The following is a 25,986-nucleotide window of genomic DNA, read 5'->3' as shown; positions in this document are numbered from 1 at the left end:
TGAATCTGTACTGCGTATCTGTATTTTAATGCCAGTGCATATGAATGCATGTATATGTGGAAGTCAGAGGATTAACTTGAGTGTCATTTCTCAGGTACCATCCCAATCCTTTTTTTGTGACACGCTATAATTGGCCTGGAGACTCTTCACCAGTTAGGCTAGGTTAGCTGGTTGGCAAGCCTCAGGAATCCACCTGTCTTCACCTCCTCACTCTGAGGTTATAAGCCTGCACTACCATATCTGGCTTTTCCCTTCCATGGGATCTTAGCGATCAAACTCAGGTCCTCAGGTTTACAGGGCAAGCACTTTACCAACTGAGCCATCTTCCCAGGGATTCGAAAAGGGCTCTCAGTCAAATATGAAGACCACTGACTGACGTTGAAGACATACCCCATGGCCACATCTACCCTCTCACTCATTGTGATTTCAGAGAGCAGATATCACTTGTCAGCATCTGCAGCTGATGCTCTGGGCAGACAGTAGTAGACTCTGTAGAATTGGCCAGAGGAACAGAACAGGGGTGGGCAAAAGAGCAGGGGAGGTGACGAAGCGGGAGTGAGGGGAGAGTATGCCCAATTCATTTCTACAAGTGGAGACAAGCTCCACCTAGGTTAGAGAGCAGCTATTTTACTGGTATCCTGTAGTCCCAGCCACCACGCTGCCCTTGAAGCCTGAAGAACCCCTGGTCACTGGAAAAGCAGCAGGTACAAAGCCCATGGTCCTGCCAACATGCTCATAGTAACCAGCTAGAGGAGCCTCTGGAAAACACTCAGGTCTATTTCTGTCACTGCTTAGAGATGAAGGCTTCCCTAGAGGCCAACTAGAAAGTCTCCATTGTGCATGCCAAGGCACTTGCGCACATGTACGTGCACACACAAATACGCCACTAACCCTAAGAGGCCTGTCTCTGGCCATGTCGGTCCAGGAGCTGCAGGTGAGTCTGACATTCACTAGCCTATGTGAATATTTATCTATGTAGGAGAAAGCCACAGGGATATCTCCTTAAAATCTGCTTCCAGGCTTTGCTGAAATGATGCTGACCGCTCTGTAGTGTCTGGCCCCACCCATGACTTCTGGAAGTTGCATTCAAGCTGATAGGTGGACTCATCTGTATAAAGACTTGCTCTCTGCAAGCCTGCAGAGTACACAGAATTATGCCAGTCTCAACTTCTGTTTGGCTCACAGCTCTCTCTCTCTCTCTCTCTCTCTCTCTCTCTCTCTCTCCACACACACACACACACACACACACACACACACACACCCCGCTCACCAAGATTCACAGGAACAGAAGCAGAAACAGATCCGTGGAGCTCTTGTTGGGGGTTCCCTTTGAGGTCTTCAGGCTACCTGAGTTCTTGCTTCTCCTCATGGGGAAAAAGCACAGAAAGCCAGAGTTGCCAAGGTTTCCTGTCAATCTCCAGTCATGTATCATGATGTAAAGGCCTGGGGGGCGGGGGATCGGTGGTTTAGAGGTTTCCATTAGGCTGAACATCCGAACATCACCTGTTGCTTTTTAAAGCCTACTCCTTGCGTCTAAGCTGGTACTGAGCCAAAGCAAAGGCTGAGGTGGAAACAGCAGAGTCCCACATGGCAGCCTCCCCCTCTGGGCACAAGGCACCTGTCATGAGCCTGGAAGCATGTCACAAGCTGCCTCATCTCACAGAACATCAAGAAACAAGAATAGAAATCAGGGAGCTACAATCCCCACATAATCTCCAGCCTTGTCCTCAAAGCCTTCCCTGACCTCACCATCTCTCTGGTTACCATGGACACCACCTGCCAGCTCATGACCTCACCTGGTTACTCCAAAGACACACACCATGCACCGTGACCACATAGCAACCTCTGCCATTAGTTCTAGCAGCACCCACACGCTGCCCCATGACAATACAGCTGTCCTTACTATATCTGTGCAGTCATAAGCCAGAGCCACTGTTATTTCCTCCATTGGTGCAATTGTGTCCCACCCTAATGATGACCATAACAGCCACCTCATCATCAATATGATCAGAATACTGCCCTACACCATGACCAGGACAGCCATCTTCAACCTCCTGCAATCTGAATGCCATCCTATACCATGATAACAGCAGCCATTTTTGTGCTGCAAGCAGAATCCCAGCCTATATCCTATTCTACTGTTAGTGCAGTCAAAGCCTATGTGGTACACCATGACCACAATAGTCACCTGCTCAATCAGTACAGTTGGCACCTTAGGCTACACCTTGACCACAACAGTCACCTGATCCATCAGTACAGTTGGCACCCTAGGCTACACCTTGACCACAACAGTCACCTGATCCATCAGTACAGTTGGCACCCTAGGCTACACCATGACCACAACAGTCACTTGATCCATCAGTACAGTTGGCACCCTAGGCTACACCAAGATAATCTGCTCCATCAATGCAATACAACCTACAGTAGGTCATGACCACAGCGGTCATCTTGACCACCAAACAAATGGAACAACCATATAGCAATACATGGTAGTCACCTATATCACTGATACCACTGGAACGTCACTATATACCATGACCTCAACAACTATCTCTACAACCCACAGGATCCTGTATCACAGTACGACTACCACAGCCTTCTCCTCTCTAAGAAAACCTGTGTCTCACCCTAAACATGACCCTGATAACCATCTTCACCATCAGTGTAACATAGTGGTACCCTTCTTGTCATTCCACCCTAATATCCCCAAAGCACTGCCTCTGTATGCATGACTTGCTGATGGGAAGCTCATCAAAGCTCTGTCTGAGACAGAAACATATAATTTAACATTTATCTGTTCAAAGAGAAGTCTTGAGAAGACTGGTTTAAGGTCTGTCAGCTTCCTCCAATTCTAAGACAGAGCCTTAACCTGTAGTTGGAGGGAATACCACTCTTGCAGTATGGTCAAAAGAAAGAATAACTCCCTCAGGCTGTCCTCGGATATCCACACCCATGCCATGGCATTCATGCTGTCCCATACGAATCTACATACATGTACACACAAAACAGATATGTGAAACATGCAACCTAAAAAATAATAGATGCATAGTAGGGTCCCACAATGACCTAGCAGAAGGCGTGAAACTCGAGGCCAATCACCAAAATCCCCTTCGTCACAATAAGCTTTGGCATGGTGACTGTTGGAAAAATACACACTTGAAAGAGGACACAAACATCAGGCTCATTTGCCATCCCAGACACAATGACTTGCGGAGCTCCTGTTTCCACCCATTTTGAAGCTTAGCTGTGAGAAGAGGGTCAGAGAGGCTAAGACAAGCTCCTAGGTCATCCAGGATGCATGCTCTGCCTGAGACTCCTAGGAAAGAGGGAAGAGTGAAGGGAATTGTGAGCCATGCCCTGGTCCCTTGGCTCTATGAGGAAAGGAGGAACTGTTCTTCCCTTGGCCTTATCACTGCCTCAGAAAGCTGAGAGAAAAAACAACATGGCAGCCTCCACCTGCTGCCCACTATCAGGATGCAGTGAGGATGTAGGGCCTTCAGACACTGCCTTGGCTAAAAGAGGGGACAGGAAGAAAGCTCCCTTCAGGTTGTACAATACGGGTACAAGGGACCACTTCCCCGTGTAAAAGTCCCTTCCCAAATCTATCTCGAATCTTCCTTCCTTTTATTTCTTTCATGAATCCCAGCTCCAGAGATGAAAGACATGTGGGAGAGGTAGATTCATACCCTCTCTCAGTTGGCACAGTGTGAGGACTGTACCCCACCTGAGCAGACCTGAAAGAAGGACATGCAGACATGATCAACAAATGCAGAGGTGCTTTGGAGGCAGCAAGGCATTTCGGCAGGCATTCCATGGGACTTGACCTTAGGAGTAAACTCTTGATGATCTGTTAGAAGATCCACAATGATGCAGTGCTCCACGGTGCCCAGAGATGGCTTGCTGAAGAACAGCAGTGCCCAGCTTAGTCCTCTGTGAGCTGCTAAAGACTCACCTTGTCCCTCACTTGTGAACTCCATTCTCTCTCTTCACTTTCACCTTTCTCTCCATTTTTTATCCTTCTCAAGAATACATTTCTGGCTTTGCTCATCAACCACAGGGACTGTAGCTCAGTTGGCAGGGCACGTGCCTAGTATGCATAAAGGCCCCAGATTCAATCCCAACTCTGCATAAACTTGGTGTGGTGACATACTTCGTTTATCCCAGCCCTTGTGAGGTGGAGGCAGGAGGATCAAAAATCCAAGGTCATCCTTGTCGTGTACTGAGTCTGATGTCATCCTGGACTACATGATACCTCATTGCTAAAACAAATAATACAAGCGAAATCAATAGGCTAAGACTCCCGCATAAGATATCTAAGTGTCTGTCAAACCTTAATCCCAGTCATGGTCTTGATCTTGGGCTGAGTGGGCCTAGGCTTCTTAAGAAATCATTGCCCTCACCCTCTCACCCTCTGCTATATGAATCTCCTCTCTGTGCCTGGGAAATGGGAGTTGATCTGTGTTCATGGGCCTTGCAGTCTTTCTGTGCCAGGAAGTTCAGCAGTTCTTATCCGTAGCAGCTGCCATACCCTGCAAGTGTGAGGGCCAAATGATTCTGAGCTTCTACCTCCACTCCCACAGACAAGGAAACTGTCCTATTTTCATTTCTGCTGTTCTGATAAAAAAAAAAAGAAAACCTGACAAAAAGCATCTTAGAGGAGAAAAGATTCTATTTCAGCTTACCATTCCAGGTTACAGCCCATCACAACACACTGCAGGAGCTTTAAGCACTAGACACATTCACAGTCCAGAGAAGAGAACAATGAAGTTGCTTGTTTGCCTGTGCTCAACTCTATTTCTCCACTGTGATACCAGTCAGGACCCCCTGCCTAGGGGATAGTAACACTCACAGTGGACTCAGTCCTCCTGTTTCAGTGAACAACCCCCACACATCAACTCATTGTCAACAATCCTTCATTGAGACTAGTTTCCCAGCTGATTCTAGTTTGTGTCAAGCTAACAATTAAAGCTAACCATGGCATGAGCTCAGCGAGGTCAAATAATGTCCAAAGTAACCCAGCACATAAGCAGCAGGGCCAGGTTGAACGTCCCCTCTACAGGATGGTTCAGTTACTTATCTCATCACTGTGATCAAATACTTGATAAGAGGCTCCTAATAGAGATGAAATTCATTTGACTCATGGTTTGAGGGGTTACAGTTCATCTAGGCTAAGAAAGCACTGCATAAAGGGTGCCTAGAGACTGGCAGCAGGGGCGTGCCTGCAGCTGTTAGCTCACATCTGGAAAGATCAGGAAGCAGATACAGGACAGATAATGGAGTTGGATGTGAAGTCCAAACCTGCTAGGCCCCACCTCAGGAGTGTCTCCAAATAGTACCACCTGCCTCGGTTCAAACACATGAGCCTGTGGAAAGGGTTTCATATTGAACCGCAGCAGGCTGTCTCCAAGGATTGGTAGAGAGAAGCAGAGAAGACCCAGGCCGCTTTGTTACATACAAGCCACTCTGCCAGCTGTGATTCATATACCTGGTGGTCAGGAAATAGTGTGCAGTGTATGTGAGCCACACCCAGGACTAGCTCCCAGAGATTGGGAAAATCTATAAACCTATGCTGAAACAGATGTCTCCAGGATGAGGTCATGGAAGCCGCAAACTGTACCTGTTTGGAGGCAAGAAGAGGTGGACCTACAAAAGATTCTTAGATCTCAGTGTTTTGGAGAACATGGTGAAGTCAGGAAAGAAAGTGGGCCTAGAAGGATCTCTTGTTTGATCACTCAAGCTCAGATATTGAGGACCCTAAATTCATGTATTCTTACTCAAAAGTTTAGCTGGGAGCCCAAAGGATGAGGTCTTCAAGTGACCAGAACCCGAGATGAGTTTCTACCAGTCCAGAGAGACATACTTTGAGTTTGGTTGTTTCTCGAAACAGTGGTGGTCAAGATTCATTCTATCCTCCCTGCACCCGCTTTGTCTAGAATTGCTGTCACTACACAGAATATGTTTTGCACCCTGACCCCCTGGTGACTGTACCAGGAAGGCCCCATGTGCCATGATAAACGGCTCAGCAGAGATGCCAGTGGGTAGCAAAGAAGGATTTTAAGTTTGGACAAACAACATTCTGTTGCCAGAGGAAAATTGGTCTGTACATTATGGAAGATGGTGTGAGTCCCTCTGCCTGTCACAAATGTTTCCTTAGCCTGCTACCCTGGCCATTGGTCCTGTCTTCACTCCCCACTCTTCCTCCTTCTAGGTCCCTCTTCTTCCAGCAAATCTGTCTGGGTATACTCTGTACTTGGGCTGACCTTTCCTGTGTCTGTATTCCTCAATGCTGACATCAGAATCCCAAGGAGATTTTAAAATGTGAACGGCCAGGCAAGACCCGGCATGCTGAAGTTGGGACTCTCTTGGGAGCAGAACTTAGGGCCCAGTGATGTTGAGCGCTCATAGGTGATTCCAGTAGAACCACATCTCTCCCTTACCAACCTTACTCAGCCCCTTTCAAGATTCAGCCCCAGGTGTCTCAACCAATCATCAAATATTTATTGAGTCAGGCACTATTCTAAGCACTGGATATAAAAATAATAACGGTAGCTAATGTTTGTTGAGAACCTGCCATATACCAGACACTGTTTTAAGTGCTTTCCATATATTAACTCATTTAACCCAAACCACAGCTCTGTGGGAGGGACTAGGATCCTCCTTATTGAGCCCATGAAGAAATGGGAAGCATTGAGAGTCGGGCAGTGTCTGAGTTTGCATTTACATAGACTGAGCCCCAGAGTGTCTACTTGGATACTCTCTACTCTCCTGGTCCCTTCCCTTCTGCCTTGCATGCCATAGAGGATGCAGAGATACAATTAGCAAGGGGGCAAATGTAGGGAATGCACAAAGCACTATTGGGAGCAAACCAACCTTAGATAGGCGTTGGCATCTGAACGGATACTCGAAGGATGGGAAGGAGGAAGAGGGCCAAGTAGAGGGAAGAGAAATGGAATTCCAGGCAGAGGGCTCAGGGAGCATAAAGGCACAGGGGTAGGGAAGGGAAAGATGCACAGTATAGTCTAGGGAGCACCCAGGGAGCACCAAGCTCTAGAAGGGGAAGGGGATGAGGGTTCAGAGCAGGTAAAGAAGCAGAAGGGCCATCACCTGGTGGACCGAGTTTCTTCTGTCCAAGAGCTGCTTGGCACCTGCAATGGGGCACACAGTACCTATGTGCATGAGTTTAAGGGACAGGGACCCAGAGGCAGAGCTAAGTACGATGTTGTACGTGTAGTGACCTATGACACGTGGCTAAGACTGATTCACCTCCCCCTGAATTCCCTTCAGGCTTCTCAGCTCATATCTCAGACCCACCACAGTACACTATAGACGATTACCTATCCCTCTCTCTGCCTCCCCACCAGTCCCACAGCATCCCTAGGGCAGACACCAAGCAGAAGTGACTCCTGTCCCCAGCAAGAAGCAATGCCAGGAACTCAGTAAGCATCTCCCAACCACTTGTGAGTGTGATGGAGGGATGCTGAGCTCAAGAGCCTCTTCCTTCCTAGATCTGGACTTCACACATCTTGCATGGACCATTCCACCCTCAGCAGAGTCCCCTTGTCCCTGGCAGCTGAGCCTCCACTTTGTACTGCCCCCTGATGGGACAGCAGTGCTGAGCTGCAGACAAACCACAGAGCCTAAACCAGACCCACCAGGGCAGGAGGCGTAGAGAGAGCCATGGTCCATCCAGTCCACTAGAAATAGCAGACTCCCAGGATTCCTCGCACTGTGGGGGGATGCTTCCAATAGCACCAGTGCCCAATGGGCAGCGCAGTCACCACTTTCGTCCTGCCTCTAACAGGGATCCCAGGGATACGGTCAGTACCAGAGACTTGGTGTAGAGACTACACCAGCCAGCACATGCTGCCTCGGTCTCTCCAGCCACATTCAGAGGAAGGAAGAAGGCAGGAAGGAGGCTTCGAGGAGGACACCAACCGCATACCAGCTGGAGTCTGAGCAGAGTTGAGATTGCCAGTGCTAGACTCCTGCCCTCAAATCGTTCTGTGGCACTTTTTGAACACTCCACCTGCCCTGCTTGCTCCTAGAGGCCCGTCTTTGAAAGTGCTGAAGGTATAGGCTATAGAAAACCAGAACAGGGTGACTCACTAGTTACTGGGCAGATGGAGGCTTCAGTCCCACCCCTAGGACAGCTGCACCTCTTCCCTGGCATGGGGCATTCTGCCCACACATTTATAAGATATAAATCCTAATTTTTGAGAATTTCATGTGTTGTATTTGCTTTGCTTTCATCTCTCCCACTCTTCTCTCTCTCACACACAAACACACATGAATTCACACACACACACACACACACACACACACACATCTGTGTGCACATGCTCACATGTTTAGAGTTTAGAGTCCCATTATTGTTACCCATATGTACACATGTTTAGGGATAGACGTGTGTTTAGAATGGAAAACTATCAACGGGCTTAGAGAAAACAGATTCTCCCTCCTTTGGCTGCCTACCTTTTTTATTCAGGGGTGGGTCTTGTGACAATCTCCCCCATCTATGTTGGCAGGTTGGCTGGATGTTGTCTTGTGAGAGAAACCATATTATTGAGATTTCATGGGTTGTAGCTTTCTCCTCACGTATAGAAGACAGCATCACCTGGCAGTCCCCGCTGTCCCCTGGCTCCTACACTCTTATGCCACATCCCCATTTGTATAGGGCTTGTGTCTCCTATGTCCTGATTAAACCTGCCGCAGGCTACATCTCAAAGGAGTGCACAGGGTCAAAGCCTGGCTCAGCTGTCTCATGGTGAGGGGCTTCCCTAGACCCTTTCTTGTCAGTTTCCTCACTATGTACCCTAGCAACCAAGGGCACTATCAACACTAGCCTCACAGAGGAACTGAGGATCAAAGGAGTCCCAAGGGAAGTGTGCTTACAGAACGGGGCCCAGCACATGGGTGTGCTTATCCAGCATGGACACTGGTGAGAGCTTCCTGGGTGAGCCTGCTGGAACCAGGGCTGCTGTCCAAATTACAGCCCCACTCCATGTCTCAGTTCCTCTAACTGGTCAGTGGGGGAGGGGTGGTTCATTCCTACAAATGACCCCAAGACCACCATGTCCTGCTAAGGATTATGGGACTATTTGGAAGTTTAAAAAGGAAAGGTCTCTTCCGAGTGGGAGGCTAGACGGCAGAAGAAGGGTCCATTAATCACCCTGACTGGGAGGCCATGTGGGTTTTATGGATCCTAGGGCCCAGGCCACTCTTCTTAACATCATTTAGAATTTATAGACTCTTGTCACTGTCCCTTTAACTCTTTTATTCGGCTGCCCTAGAAGCGGGCCTGGCATGAACATCGTCTCTGCTGCCTGACCAGGGAAATGCAGTCGGTCATGCTTTCGGCCCTAGCTGGGCTAGGATGCAGCCATGTCCGTTGAGAACCTGGTTTGGAGCTCACTGGGTTTCTATCATCAGCAGATGTGCAGCCAGCAGGAGGGCTGACATGCCTCCTGTCCCTGCTGAGGAAGAATGAGACAGTGACAACTCCATCAAATGAAATGACGAGCTAGCGTCCCCGCCTTGTCCATCTGGCCTGCCCTGTGTGGATCTGGCCCTGGGAAGTCTGGGGCCTTACACCTCAATATATTGGAGGCAATGGGGCCTCGGCCCTGTTATCATGTAAGGCAACAGGAGCAGAAGCCCTGATGAGACTGGGTACTTGTTTCTCACTTACGTACAAGCTGTGTGATTTTAGCAAAGACACCTGACCTTTCTGAGCCTTGATTTCCTTCCTTACCTGAAAGGGATACACGCGCCAGCCAATCCTGGCCGCCCAATGCTAAAATGAAGACACGCAGAATGAAGAAGCTGGGGCAGAGACGTCTGGAGAATGTGTCACTGTGGTCAAGCTCAGGGGCTCCAAGTACATTGCAGCCACTGCTGACTCTAGGCTGTGACCTCACCTCTTTCTTACCATTTGGATAACACGGCCCAATTCATAGCTACTCAGAGACCAAGGTACAACAGCATCTCTAGAGCTTGCTTGCCAGGGTTCCACAAACACAGGCACCAAGAGAGGTGATGTCCCCACAGGTGGCCAGAGAAGAACGGCACAGTGACGTCCCTTAGGCACAAGGGGGCTTGTGATGGTTACCACTGATTGCCGTCTAGAAAGATCTAGAAACACCAAAGAGAGAGCAACTGGGTATGTCTGTGAGGGGGTTTCTAGATTGGCTTAATTGAGGTTAGAAAGTCCATCACAAATAAATAATAAGTAATAAAACCCACCTACAACAATGTAGGTGGCACCCTTCCATGGGGGGGGGTGTCCCAAAGTGAATTAAAAAGGGAGCTGAATGCTCACAGTCAGCTATAGGATGAAACACAGGGCCCCCAATGGAGGAGCTAGAGAAAGTACCCAAGGAGCTGAAGGGGTCTGCAACCCTATAGGTAGAACAACAATATGAACTAACCAGTACCCCCAGAGCTCAGGTCTCTAGCTGCATATGTAGCAGAAGATGGCCTAGTCAGCCATCATTGGGAAGAGAGGCAAACATTATATGCCCCAGTACAGGTGAATGCCAGGGCCAAGAAGTGGGAGTGGGTGGGTAGGGCAGCAGGGCGGGGGGAGGGTATAGGGAACTTTCAGGATAGCATTTGAAATGTAAATAAAGAAAATAACTAATAAAAAAAGGGGAGATCTGAGTACCAGCCTTCGTCTCCCTCTGACCAGCTGCCTCACCTTCCCGCCATCATGCCTTCCCCACCACAGTGGACTGTAATCCCCTCAAACCACGAGCTACCACCACCTCTTTCTCCCTTGAATCACTTCCCCACTCGTGAGCAACTAACACTGCCCTCAGGCCCTGGTTCCGGTGCATGTTTTCTGTGCCACCCAGTGACTCTGCCCCCTCCTGAATTTTAAAACTGAAAGTCTTGCTTTCAGAAATTCCCAATTCCAGCAGCCTGTGACAGCTCCTAGAACGCTTACTGCTCCTTGCAGGCTCAGTTTCCCCGTCTGCACACCTGTTGTTTCCCTTGCAAAGGAAAAGGATGTGTGCAAATAATGGAAGCAATCAGGGAGTAAGCACAAAACACCACATCTAGAACCTGGAGCCTCTGGAACCCTTTACTCATCCGTAGTCAGGACTTTAGTACTAGCATTAACCCCAGTTTACAAAAGGGAACACAGGCTCATTGAGAGAATTGCATAAGACCACAGCTCTTAGACAACCTGCTAAAGGTAGGAGTCCAAGCTTCCAAGACGTTGTAGCCTTGTTCTCTGGTCCCCAAATCCAGGGGACCGAGGTCCTGATGTCCCTAGCCCATCTTAGACTCACAACATCTAGACAACAGTGGTTGAGAGCGTGGGTGCGGATCCAAGCCCTGCCATCTTACTTACTGCGGTGTCAGATAAACTACTTAACTACTCTGGCTGCTCTGTCCTCATCTGTCAAACACGCTGACAGGACCATCCCAGACAATCAGTGAGAGTATAGCATTAGCAAGGCAAGCCTATGGCAGGGTTAGAGAAGGATCCATCAGTAATGTGCTTGCACTGTAAACAGGAGGTCTTGCGTTCCATCCCTGCAACCCACGCTAATACAGAACAAAACAAACATGGCGTCACTCTTGTAATCCCAATACCAGGGAGGCAGAGGCAGGTGGATCCCCTGAACTTGCTGGCCAGCCATTCTGGCCTACTTGGGTTGCTTCAGGAAAGCAAGAAACATTATTCAAAAACAAAGTAGCTGACACCTGAGAAAAGAGTGACAGTTGAGTTTCCTTTGGCCTACACACACATGTACACAAACACACATACACACAAATACACACACACATACACAAACACACACATATACACACATACACATACACACATACACATACACATATATACACATATATACACATATACACACATACACATGCACACATATACACATACATACACATATACACACATACACACAAACAAATACACTCACACATATACACATATGCACATACACATACATATACATATACACACATATACACGCATATACCCACATACTCACATATACATATACGCAGACACACATACACCCACACAGAAGAGGGAGAGAAGTGAGAAGGGGAGAGGGAGACGAAGGGTGGAGAGAGGGAGAGAGAGAGAGAGAGAGAGAGAGAGAGAGAGAGGGAGAGAGAGAGCAAGTGAGAGAGAGAGCGCTTGTATTAGTGCAGTGCTGGACTCACACAAAGTTCTGATAGCCAGAAACCGCTATTACAACCTCCTGTAACCTAAGTGTGACCTGGTCAGTCCATTAGCCTCTCTGAATACCAATTTCTTCACGTTTAAATGTAGACGATGCCATACTTCCTTTCCGGCAGAGATTAGCCAAGCCATGGGTACAGCTTTAGCACATAAAAGGGCTGCACAAAGGAATGGGAGAGGATATGACGTGTGTGTGCAATATAAGCACGGTACCTTAGGTAACAGGATACCACTGCGAGAACGCCCTGCATTAGAAGCCAAATTGAGAGAGACAGGACAGAGAAAGACACAGCAATGTAGAGAAAGGCAGAGGGGGAGGGGGAGGGGAGGGAAGGGGGAGGGGGAGAGCTGAACTGAAATGGAGGATCGATGTGGTACTGCAATTTAAAAACCAATATACAGTAACCACTGTCCTGACTGCCCAGTGACAGAGCAGCAGGTGGCCTCCCCAAAGCTGGGCCAGCCCCAGATATCCCAGGCATCCTTGCTCTAACATGTGAGCCACAGCTCTATCCCCACCCGGGTGTTATTCTGGGGAGCTGAATCTTCTACTCAGCGGCTTGAGATTTAGCAACTCGTCAGCATCTCAAGCCTTGCCCTGGACACTGATCTCAGGGTTTCTCCTTGCCCCTTCCCTATTCCCACAGTTCCCTGAGACTTCCAGGCCACAGTCATCCTGCTCTCATTTGCTCTCCACAGCTATGATAGACACCACCACAAGAAGCAAGTTGGGGGAAGCGAGGGTTTACTTAATCTTACATTTCTGGGCCAGCTCATCACTAAAAGAAGTCAAGGCAGTGACTCAAAGCAGGAACTGGAAGAAGGGACTGAAGCGGAGATCATGGAGGAGTGATGTTGCTGGCTTGCTTTCCTGACTTACTCAGTTTGTTTTCTTACACAACCCAAGACTACTTGCCCAGGGGTGGCACCACCCACAGTGGGCTGGGCCCTCCCACATCCATCATTAATCAAGACAGTGTCCCACACATATGCCCACAGGCCAGTCCAATAGAGACAGTTTCTCAAATGAGATCCCATTTAACCAGATGGCTCTTGTTTGAGTCAAATTGACAAAGCTACCTAGCATAGTCAACTCTCACAAGGGGTCCCCAGCCTTCTTCTGGGGGGTGGGGGTAAGGCCCACAACCCTTTCCTTGTTCTCAATAATTTCCCAACTCCTTCACTTCAAAGCTCAGGAGTCCTTCGTGCCCATCAACAAGGTCAGCCCTGGCAGGGCATAGATGTTCCCACCCAGGACATGGATCTTTCTAGCCTACCCTCTACACAATGAGGAGGTGTATTCAAAAGCCTCATGTCTCCACAGAGGCTCCATGCCTTGTCTGGACTTAGCCCACAGATGTTCTCTTAGCCCCATGCTCCACATTTAAACTCTCAGAGGATGGAGACCACTCTCAACCTCCCGCGTTGGAGCACTCTACAGTTCTCAGAGGCTCGATAAATGTTCAGATCCACCACAACACCCAACCTTTCATTATGCTACGCTCTGTAGACACAGCCTGTCTGCGAGGATCTCCACCACCACACTATACACACTCGCTCAGACATGCAATTAGAGTCAGATATGTGGGGCATGGGCCTTCTCCCACACTGAAGCTACTATGAACTCATATGCCACCCTCACCCCACATCATGTGCTTCCACACGCCCACAACCCTTTCCCCAAACACACTGTAGCTGGATAGAATAATGATGATGATGACGATGACAATGACAATGATGATACCCTCAGAAGAGTCTCTTGATAACTTCCTTCCGTTGATTTTCCCTCATGTGTAATGGCTGCACAGTCATTACGATGTGTGCGTGATCTAGCCCAGTAAGCATGGTGGAAATCTAAGCCCAAGGAAAATATCATAAATTACCCCAAAACAATGTGCACTTTAAGGGGTGGTCACTGGGATAGAATAGTTTGTAAGTGGGTGCATAGTGGTCCCTCTCCACACTTCGGAAAACTTCTATAAATGCAACTTCTGCCATGTCTACCTCACAAGGTCCCTTTGTGCCAGACAGTGATCCAAGTACTTTCCATATAGTAATTCATTTAATCATGGAGTTCTAAGAAGTAGACACTACTATTGTTTCCATTTCAAAGATGGAGAAACCAAGGTACAGACTGTAATGTGCTAAAATTTACACAACCAAGCAAATAGAAACCCACAGAAGCCCTAGCAATGGAGACCTAGAGTTACATGTACACATGTCCCCAAGGATACCATGTTCATGATTTTAGTGCCCAGATCAGTACTGACAGATCACATTCCTCTATACCACCCTCAGCATAGACTAGATATTCTGAGGACGAGGAACATGCCTCGTCTTAGCAGATGAAGACTTCTCAAGTATAAGGAAACTGCCTGCCCCTTGCGACCACTCTGACTACAGATATGCTCCGTGCCCACAGTCTCACATTTGAATTCTTGCTTTTCTATACACAGGACATTGCTCCTCCAAGGCACGAGAGTTCATATTTATCTGTATCTGGAAGCTGTGACTCTGGAGAGAGCATTCAGGACTTATTATAGGGTCTCCCTCAGTTCTCCTCAGTCCAATCCAGATGACGCAAGTACTCAAGCCACAGGGAAGATTAGATGGTTTCCTTAGGATCAGCTATCCCTAAATTAAGACCATGACCCCAATCTCTTTAGCTCACTGATGTCTACTTGGGGAAGATGGTAAGGTGTCAGCTTAGAGTCAGACTGAAGGGGGATCTGGGAAAGCAGCTTGAAGGTTTGTTTTTTAAGTTGCCTTTATACACTGCACATGATCTGCATCATGCCACAGACTGTTGTAATCATCACTACCACCTCCCTTCCATCATCATCAACATCAACATCACTATCACATCTACTCTACCATCATCTTCATCATCCCATCGTCATAGCCAGCACTCCATCATCACCATCACCTTCACTTCACCACCACTGTTGTCATCATTATTCTGTTGTCATTCACCATCTTCACTCCATCGTCATTGTCACCATTACTCCACCTTCATCATTTCTTCATCATCACCAACCATCACCATAGCCTCAACTTCATCATCACCATCACCATCATCACCATAGCTTGTGCTCCACCATCATCATCACCATCACTACCATCACCATAGCCTCAACTCCAACACCATTATCATCACCATCATTACCACCATCATCATAGTCTCAACTCCACCATCAGCAGCAGCAGCATCACCATCATCATCATCACCAATATCACCTTCATACCACTACCATCATTATCATTACCACCAATCATCATCTTACAACCAACCCACAACTGTCACCATTATCACCTTCTCACCACCATCATCCCCTCCGCACTGTATCATTCCCCTTACCACCACCATTATCAGTTATATACAATGCAGGTAGTCATAGGTGACTTCGGGTGAATCTTGAAAACATACCACACCACACACACATACACACACACACACACACACACACACACACACACACACGCACACGCACACGCACACGCACACGCACACACACACACACACACACACACACACACAAGAATGCAGATGAAGAACAGTATCAGAAACCAGCCATCACTGAGGATCCCCACTAACAACCCCACAGAGGCCTAACAGACATGGAAACAGTTGGGCCACATGTAAGAGGCTAAGCCAGGTGGGCACCGAGACTGTAAGGCAGCAAGAACTGGAGTTGACTGTCTGCAGCATCTGGCCTGCTGAATGGCACATTGCAGACTTTCAGAAAGTCATCTGAACAGGGGAGGACGCGTGACCATCAGCTCATGGTGAGTATGGACAGAGAAGGCTGGGCTGAATGGCCGTGCCCCAGTCAGGCTACCCGCAGTCTTACTCCTTAAACTGGTGGGAGGCCACCTCAGAATAAGCAAAATGAGATGCAGGGAAGAAAAGAGTCATGTTCTCGGTAGGGTGGATGGAGCCTGGACAGTGGCTCACATCTATAATTCCAGCACATTGGGAGAAGGCGATGGAGCCCAAAGGATGTCCTTGAGTTCAAGGGTAGCCTGGCTCAAGAGTAAGGTTCTGCCTCAAAACAAAAGGAAAAGAAGTAAAGGAACGCGGTCTTGTGGGCTGAGGCCAGGAGACCCTGCAAAGGCCTGTGCTGAGGAGCACAGCCTGATGAGTAATGATGAGAACGATTGCCTCACCTGAGAAGGAGCTCAAGCCTCCTTTCTCTCCACATTAGTTAGAGGTGGTGCAGACCGAAAGCCAGAACAGCCACCAACCAGTCTGCGAGGGAACATATGTCCTGAACCACAGGGAGATCTCCAGAGCCAGATCTTCCATCCAGCGAGATCTCCCTGGTCCCCAGTTTCCCATCAATAGCCCATGAATAGGATTTAAGTTTCTTGCTTCTCTGGGAAGGCTATACAGAATGTATCAAATCCTATGGTCCTGTTCAGTGACAGGGGAAATACATGTGCCTATGTGAGCTCTGATGCCTGCTGGACCTTCTGTGTCTTGTCAGTATCCTTTGTCCATCTTCATCCATCCTCCGGTGTGAACTTGGGGCTGTGGGAACTACAAAGATGTTCTTTGTCTAGGGGGTGGTGTTCTTAGAGGGAGGGAGTGTAAGAGTATCCCTCTGTGTGCAGGGGTGTATATATAGGTTAGTGTGTGAGAATACGCGTCTTGTGTGTGCATGTAGGTTGTTGCACTTCCATGCCTAGGCACTCCCAGCGTGGGAGTGTGTCTGTGTGTGCCTGGGCAGGCAGGTGTGAGTTCTGCACACCTGTAGGTGGGTGTATGTAAATGTGAGGGTGTGGCAACAAGGAAAGAGATGCCTGCCTTTAGCTGCAGCCCCGGATTCGAGTCCTTTAAGAGGAACCCAGCCAGGGTAGGGCACTAAGCCAAGAGAAGCATTTGACCAATGCTGTCTGGCAGAGAATGAGGAAGAGGTCACAGGTCCTCGGCTCCATCACTCTGGGGCTGAAATAGGTCAGCAGAGAAACCTTTGCTCCATAAACTTGTAAATCAAAAGATCACTGGTTTGAACAGATGGTTGTGTGCTCAGGAGTTTAATTTCCAACAGAAGGCAGGCAGGTTTCTGCGAGTTCAAGACCAGCCTGGTCAATAGAGAGAAAGTTCAGGAAGAGTCAGATTGTGATCTGATTTAGGAGGGTCTTAAGAGAGCAGCCGGACCCCATTGTGAAGGAGAGGACAAGAAGGCAGAGAGAGAAACATCCCAGGTACCTCAACATGTGCCCAGCAGGGCTGACAGGGAGCTCACTCCCGGCTTTACTGACCTCAGAGAATAACCAGTCCTCCTGACCTAATTCTAGAGAAGACCTTTAGCCTTTCTCCTCCATGACCTCAGGGTACCGCCCACTTCTCCTACTGCTGCTTCCAGAGCTCTGGGAATACTCTAGATGCTTCTCTACAGGGGAATTGTGGTAAGGGCCCTCCTTTATTCATGTACGTCTCCAGGACCTCTCCAGGATGCCGGGGCTCCACTTTAGCCCTTCCTGGCTTTTAGGGGTTATGGACATTTTGGAGGTTCGACATGCTTTTATCCCCATCACCTGTAACTCATCCGCTCTGTGGATTGCTTGAGGAAGGCCTGGCCCCACTAGGACAACCAGCACAACTAGGAATGGGAGAGACTCCAAAGTCAGTTGCAGTAACCTATAGCCATTCACACCCCACCCACCGGACCTGTATTACTGCAGATGTGCCCAGGTTCCCCCATCTGTACCCCTCTCTCATCAAGTATAGAATTTAAGTTCTAGACTGAGCCTTGATCACTCACCGAGTTTCTACAAACAGTGCAGGTGGTCAAGGGACCACATCTGTTACACATGTTGGGGGCCAGAGCATGCCACAGTGCTGCCTCATTTAGAGCTATTCTACAGAAAGAACATCCACAGGGTGTTCCTCTATTCCCACAGCCCTTCGCTGCACCTGAATATGGTAGGTGGAACACCGCGGGGTCCGGAGAATAAGAATAGGAAGTAAGTCCCAGACAAGAGAAAGAAACCAAGGAGATACTGCATTTCCAGAGTGTGTTATAGCCCACGCTTGCCTTAACCTCAGTACATAGTTGACAGTGACTTTGAATTTCTGGTTTTTCCACCTCCGCTTCTGAGTGCTGGGTGACAGTCCTATACAACCAAACCTGACTTACTGGGTACTAGAGATCAAACGTGGGAGCACAAATTCCAGGCGAGCATACTACCAGCTGAGCTACATCTCAGTCCTTCTTGGGACTTTTATTAGAGATATGATCTAAAGCAAGACAAAGAGGCTGGCCCTCTGGGAACAGGGAAAGAGAGACAAGCTCTAGAAGTGAGCTGCAGAGGGAAGAAGGGATTCAGAGAGATGCCCGGGTCTCTGTTTCTGCCATTGGGTACTGCTCCCATGAGTAAGGTATGAACGACTATAGGATACCAAGTATTAAGTGCTGAGTCCTCCTGTTCCTGGCTGTTACTGTGCATACAGGACAGTCATTAGCAGGATGAGGCCTGCTGCAGACAATCCCACACAGGGGTGAGTTATAGGTACATGGGTTTGCTCCTCATTCTCTGACTCAGTTTACCATCTGTGTCCTCATGTTTGTTGGGTCCCTGGTGCTCTTGGCTGATGGGAGGATATTCCAGACAGCAGACCCAGCTCTATCTAAATCTAAGATGGTTGATTTCTGTGGTTCAGAAGCCAGGCTACAGCCTTGTGTCTCTTCTGCAGAACTCTAACACCTTCTCCTGTTCATTCTCCCTTTACCAGGCAAGGGAATGGGGTAGCACAAACATGGACCCACAGAGCACAGCTTGGGCAGCACAGGCTGCTGCTTAAACTATTCTGTACGTTTGGCCTCAATACTGTAATGAGCCTGGTGACAGGAATGTTCTTATCTCTGATCTTTGTCCTCTGACTGCTGGAAAGCCAAGCCTTGTGTTCTAGGGCAGGGCATCCTGGCTACCTCCCATCTCCATCTGAGATGCCTACCCAGGAAATCAGTGGGTAATGAAGGAGTTTTGGATGGCTGAGAAGCTACATTGATGCTGTCTTTAGCTCAGGGTTAGGGTTACCAGGTACCAGGAATCTGTCTCTAGCATCTGCTGGCTCTTCCTGCCCCTGGATCTATGAATCCATGTCCTCTGCTTATGTCTGGGAGCCCTAAGACATGCAGACTCAGCGGAGACAATATCGCCCCCAAGAGGGGAAACAACTTCTTGGTGGAGAGGCAACACCAATGAAATAAACAAACCCCTCCCCTTTCCATCTATAAAACATGCTCTGTGCTCAATGTAGAAAAGGCATACAACTGCAGGATTTAAATCCGGTGGGACAAATGGCTAGGAAAAAGTTTCTGCAAAGTGTCCTTCCAGGAGTAACGATGAAAGAAGACAGAGAAGCATCGGCCTAATGCCACCTTGGGTCCATCTTCAGTGACTGTCACCTGATATGCATGCTGGTATGTGTCCCCCCCCAGCTGTCTGCTCAAGATCCTGTGCACAACATGGACCACATGGCTCTCCTCAGCAACCTTGACTGCTCTGTCCCCAGAAGGCACAGTGCCCACTGCCAGGCCCAATGCCTGATGGGAAGGGCAGGCCCACACAAATATGGTCCAGAGAACCATACCAGCAAAACCTGAGGCCTGGGTCTTTTGGGCCTTTTGCTGACAAAGGTGCCAACTTTTGAGTGAGTCCTAACATCCGAAACCAGGCCTTGGAGGACAAGGATTAGTCTCTGTCCACATTACGCATGAGGTGGAGGAATGAAGAAGGATCTCTAAATGATGCTGAGTGCTCAGCCCATGATTTTCCTCAGGCATCCTACTGACATCTCTGAACTGTCCTGTCTGCCCAGTGTCTGCTTCTAAGCATGTGGGCCCAATTCATAGCCAGGGCAGGGCTGAGCCAGACAGGAGTTTTAGAATGTATTTTCTCAAAATACCTCATGCCCAGGGAAATCATGGGATCCCAGCACTCCTCAGACTAAGGTACAAGGATAGCCTGAACTACATAACGCAACTCTGCATCGGAGCGGGGTGGGTGGGGGGTGGGTGGGTGGGGAGTCAGATGTGGTAGCAAACACTTGTAATACAGGATGGACATCTGTGAGGTCAGGGTGTGGTGGGAGACAGAGTGAGGAGAAGACAGCAGGGGCTGGAGGAGGGAGGGTTTAGATTTCACACTCAAGCCTCAGACAGGAAAGGGTAAGAAACTAAACTCGTAAAGCACAGAGCTTGGCTTTCCTAGCAAAGACCCATGGCTAGAGGACCCCCAAAACACACAAGGAGGGAGCGAAGCATCTGCCGGGGGCCCCATAGGTCAAACGGATGGCCTTAAATCAATTCCTAAAGTTTTCTGGCGAGTTCCCCGAAGGAACAGGGAAGTAGCAGCACAAGCCTCCATCCTCCACTGCTCTGAAGGCCTCTCCCTGCCTCCCTACTTTCCCTGGGGATGGATCTGAGAAAGGATGTGGAGCCTGCCAGGAAAACATGGGGTCAGCACACATTTGCGGAATACGCATGACTATGTCATTTCATGGGGTGAGACCGTGGGTCTTAAGTGACTAACAAGAATGTGGCAGAGTCAGAATTTGAATGTGGCCTATCCAAATTTAATTTCTATCCCCATGTGACAAAAGGACCATAAAGAGCCTACTTCTACTGCCTTTGCCCAAAGACATCTGTAAGATCCCACTCAGTGGTGTGTGTGTGTGTGTGTGTGTGTGTGTGTGTGTGTGTGTGTGCATGTGTATGTCTACCCTAAGCTCAGCCATCGTGGTCCTCCTTGCCGCAGGACAGGGGGCTTTTTGAAAGCAATTTCAAATGCCAACATCAATGCTCAATTGTCCGTGAGTTGACTCCCACCCCCACCCCCACAGCCGAGAGCTCAGAAGTTTCTACACACACCAAAAACAACAACAAGAAGAAAAGCAACATAAAAGAACAAATTTGCTCCACCCTTCAGGCTGGCGGTTGGAAGCCAGAAGCCCCAGTCCTTGATTTTACTTTGAAGCAGGATGGAGAATAAGAAAACAGGCCCTTTGGAGCCAAGTCAGGGCCACGGGGTCTTAGAGCATCCCCACCTCCTGTCTGCATCCCTTATTCCCTTCCTTCGTCCTCCTATTCTCGGCCTGGCCTTTCAATGCTCTCTGCTCACCCTCCCCAGCTGCTCACATTTCTAGGCCTTGGGAAAAAGCCCATACTTCAAAGAAAGATATTGGAGCTCAGCCTCCTCCCAACCATGACAGACCCTGTCCTGTACCAGGAGCTGTCCCTGGGAGCTGGCCTACCGAGGAACATCGCTAGAAGCTTCACCAGAAGTGATGGGTTTGCTGCTTGTGTTCTGGGGTTGAGGGCAAGAAGATTAGGAATTACCATTGGGGCAGGAATTAGACCAGAGCTGGACGGCTAGGGAAGGGGGCCTGCAGCAGAGCATAGGAGGGAGGGGAGAGAAGGGCCATATAATTCTGTAACCCCTGCCTACAGCAGAGGGACAGGATGTACCACAGTCCATGGGGGTGGGGTGGGGAGAGGAGCAGCACTGGGTCAGGAAGGCTTGACACTTTAAGCACAGGTCTTCCAGGCCCAACCCTCTCTCACTTTCTGCCTCTGACAGGCTCCCTAAACCCGTCCCACTGCCCTGTTGGCTGCATGGCTTGCTATTTTTCAACTCTGTCTGAACCCAGGACATGGGACAAAAGCCTAGTTTATTTGCTTGCATCCACCAGCCTTCCTGATGCTCAAGCAAGAGTTTCCACCAGGCCCCCGCCCAAGTGCATCAACCCACCTCTGTCCTGAAACCTGGAACTCCACAGCTAGCTTGGAGGTTACCTGGTTACTTTCTTCCTTAGCTGGGTTTCCACTCTGCCCCAGGGGTCAGATCTTTCAAGCCACAGACAGACAAACAGACAGACAGACATGGACAGACACAGACAGACAGACAGACAGACACACATGCAAATGCACTGCTTTAACCAGGACAGAGGGCTAACATTTCTAGGCATGCATGTGGCTCCAGCTCAGAGGGACAGGCTCTGACAGCCCTCTCCCTGCAGGTGTCTGTCCGTCTGCAGCTGTTTCTGAGTGTACTTGGCATGAGTCGTGCTCGGTTCCTCTGCAGGCTTTGCCTGATTCCTGCTCTCTCTCTCTCTCTCTCTCTCTCTCTCTCTCTCTCTCTCTCTCTCTCAATCTCTCTCTCTTTCGATGATGTCTGGACTCCTTTCCCTGGAACCCAACGCTTCTGTCCTTTGTGCTCTCTGTGGGGAAGGTGGGGAGCAAGGCACTGCCCTCCTCCTGGGAGCTGTCTGCTGGTCTCGGTCTCAATTCTTGCTCAGGCCAGCCTTAGAAGCAGGGCAGGGCTGAGTGAGAGACAGAGGACTACCAACATGGGCATGGCTAACACCGGCTTACATACTGCTTTATCATGGCATTCTCAGCAACCCGAGTGGGCACACAGAGTCCTCCTGATCTTGGTTAGATCTGCCTGAGGCCAGGATAGGGTCCCTGCAACCATGCCTCCCTCCCCTCCTCCACGGCACTCCATCGCTGCCCCCCCCCCTGTCTCCACCCCACCCGTCCAGGAACCAAGCTCCTGAAGACCCCAGAATAGTCACCCAGACCTCAGCACCGTCCTAGCCAGGCCTGGCATGTGCTAACACGCAACAGCATGGTCTAGCGGCAAAGTTCTGCATTCAAGGATTGCCTTTGTAGGAGACTGAGGTCTCTTTCTCCAGCTTCCAAGCCTAACCCAGACCGGTCTGAAGCCTCACCAGGACCCGCTCTCCTCCCTCCCCATCAGTTTCTCCCCTTCCCCCACTCTATCAAAACACAATATAGAAGGAAGGATGGAATAGAGAAGGCATCCACAGGAGTCTATAGGATGGAGGAAGTCCGCAAGTGAGGCAGGAAAAGAGGCAAAGTTCCCCTGTTCCCCCAGGTGCGCACATCCCTGCGCCCATCTCCCGCGGACACCCAGCGTCGCCAAGACGCAGCAGCAGCGACAGCCACTCACCTGGGCAAGGCGGCATCTACCCGTGGCGGGGAGGCTCCAAGGCCGGCTCCGCAGGGCGCCCGGGCTCCTTGGCTCGGCCACGCATCCTTCCTGGCCGGAGACAGGCTCACGCTAAGCGCTCCAGCTGCAGCGATCCAGCGAAGGCAGGCAGATGGTGGCCTCGGACCATCCACGCGGGGAGAGCCCTGAGCAGCTTATTCAGTTATATCCATGGCATTTAGCAAGAAGAAGGGGCGGGAGGGGGAGTACAACTTGTGCTCTTCTCTTCCAGATTTTAAAAAAATAAGGGGGAAAAAGGATAAAAAAAGATAATCCCTTCTAGGAAGATGAGGGTAGGATTTTCCTTGTTGAAGAACCCCCCTGGCATCCCCAGGAACCTGCAGCCTCTTGGAATGTGGGATGTCTTCAAGTTCAGACCAGTCTGTCGTGTGTGTGTGTGTGTGTGTGTGTGTGTGTGAGCAAGGCACTCACACCCACAGGCACACACACACATACACTCCCCCGCACTCCCCGCATGCACACCACTGGCCCCCCCCACGCGTGCGCGCAAAGCGCTCTCTCTCTCTCTCTCTCTCTCTCTCTCACACACACACACACACACACACACACACACACACACACGCAGCGGTCGCACGCACGGATCTGTGAGGATGCTGTGCGGGTTATGCAGGCAGCTGCGGCCAGCGGTGCAGACAGCCTTAGAAACCCAAGGCGCCCCAGGACTCCGAGGCAGAGCGAAGCGCTCTGTCCCCGCCGGGCTCTCCAGCACTGCAGCCCCCAGTGGCCGCTGGCGGAGCTGCAGTAGCTCCGGACCCCAGATCCTGCTTCAGCCGGGATCCACAGCCCCGGAGGATCCTCGGTTCTAGCAGCGTTGGTTCGGAGTAAATGGGTTGGAACTGCAGCCCAGCGGGGCCGCGAGCCCTGAGAACCCCGAGGACCCGCTTGATCCGCCGCGCAGTGACACGACAGCTCCTGCGCACGGTTATCCCCGCGGCCAGGTCGAGTCCGTACTGCCGCCTCTCGTGCAGAGTACGCCTTGCACACAGCTACCAGCCCGCCGCCTGCTGGAGGAAAATTGGACCGCGTTGGCTCGGGGCTGCGGGTGGGGTTGGTGATGGGAGGATCGTGCCCACCCAGCCCTGAACCCAGCTAGGAGCCATCACTTTGGCTCCTATAGCAACCCGTGCTAGTTGCACACGACACACACGACAGACTTTTCCTGAACATTTCAAGACTGTCTAGGCGAATGGAAGCTCTTGTTTGACAGCCCAGCAGACCATCCTCCTCCACCCACCCTCACGTGACATAGTACGATTCCGAGGTTCTAGATTAAAGCGAAATGTCTAAGGCACGTGGTAGGTAGCAGAGTAATCACTCTGGGCTGGTCGTAGGCTTAGAATCACCAAACTAGTTCAGCAGAGTCTTAGTGGCCTCTGGGCTCTCAGTGGCCAGTTTCTGGGGAAGGTAAGCCTAGGGTTTGAAGTGCCGCCGTATATTTCCCTGTAGAGGACATGAACTGGGGAATGCCGATGTTGCTCCAGCTCTTAAAACCAAGGGCAAAGAGCATGCCTCGATTCATGTCTGCTTTCGCTTGTTCCGTGCACCTGTCCCAGATACCCACAGGGAGGCACATGTGTCATGTGGATTATGTCTCTGTGGTCCAACAGTGGCTCGGCTAGACAGGGCTGTACAGAAGAACCTGTCTCTTGCCTATCTGGGCACCCCAGCTGGGTGCATACCTACTGAGGCGCAAACAGCGAGGGAGGTCTCCTGCAGGGCAGGAAGGAAACTGTCAGATTGGTACGCCACAAAGACCCTTGGTGACAAGCTCTTCCCTGCAAAGATTCTGGGTAGCCTGACAGAAAGGAGGTATGGTTAGGATGCAGCTCAGGGTGTAAGGGGTGGGCTGGCCCTGGAAAGAGGGAAGGTGACTCCAGGAAAGAGGCAAGCAGGAGCAGTGGTAGAGGTGGGAAAGAGAGGAAGACATGAATTGCTGAACCTGAGAGAACATGAAGAAAAGAAGGGGACACAGGGGCAGGAAAGAGGCACCTGCTCAGAGCATTCCTCTTTGGTTACCTGGGTTTTGCATAGTGTCATAATTAAGAACTATATTACTATAATGAACATAATAATTTAAAAATGAAACTAAATAGAATAATTTTTAAGGTGGATAGAGTGGAGAGGGCATGCAGTCTGAGGTAATGTCTGAATTCTCCCGATGGGGCGGGGCTGAAGGCTAGACTACTCTAAGTAGACTCATCTATGAAAAGATGGCACTGGAAGAGCAAGGTTAGGCACAGGACCGGACAGAGCTGCATTGAGAAAAGGAAAGATGTTAGAAAGACAAAGACAGAATGGAAGGAAACAATAAAGAAACACTGGGTGTGGGACAGGGCACAGCTAAGACCTCGTTCCTGGAAGAAAGCCAACACAGCTACTCTAAAAGAGACAGAACCCAGGTCCTGAGTAATTTAAAGGATAATTCTATAGGGATTGCCTCAGCATGAACTGAGTTTGGGGACTGGACTTAGATGTCCTAGGAGTTTACTGTGGTTTTGAGATGTGTGATAGACACAGTGAGTCTCTCCCCTTACAGGGGTTGAATGTGTCTAAGACATTTCCAGCTGGAGGGACCTCTGAGCATCCTTGGAAGATGGGTGAGGTCCTGTATGTATGTAGGGAGATCAAGAGATAACCACTCTGCTGCCTATCTCTCTGCCCATGGGCCAAATGAAGACTTCTTGGGTCCTTGGGCGAACCCAAAAGGTTATATAAGAGTAGCTGCCTGGCTA

General features: G+C 49.8%; 1 protein-coding gene across 2 annotated transcripts in view; it reads right to left on the bottom strand.

Moving 5' to 3' along the window:
- Positions 1–24,423, bottom strand: part of Lrfn2 (leucine rich repeat and fibronectin type III domain containing 2) — a 166,002-nt gene extending 141,579 nt beyond the window's left edge. Inside the window, exon 1 of one of the 2 annotated variants that reach the window (XM_006524896.3) lies at positions 23,195–24,423. The gene's annotated coding sequence lies outside the window, so the exon portion shown is untranslated. The remainder of the gene's footprint in view (positions 1–23,194) is intronic. The other variant, NM_027452.3, reaches the window with a different exon arrangement.
- Between the last annotated feature and the right edge of the window lie 1,563 nt (positions 24,424–25,986).

Source organism: Mus musculus, chromosome 17 (genome assembly GCF_000001635.26).
Source record: "Mus musculus strain C57BL/6J chromosome 17, GRCm38.p6 C57BL/6J".
Classification (NCBI taxonomy): Eukaryota; Metazoa; Chordata; class Mammalia; order Rodentia; family Muridae; genus Mus; species Mus musculus.
The sequence above is the reverse complement of the archived record's forward strand: the minus strand, read 5'-3'. Positions and strand labels throughout refer to the sequence as shown.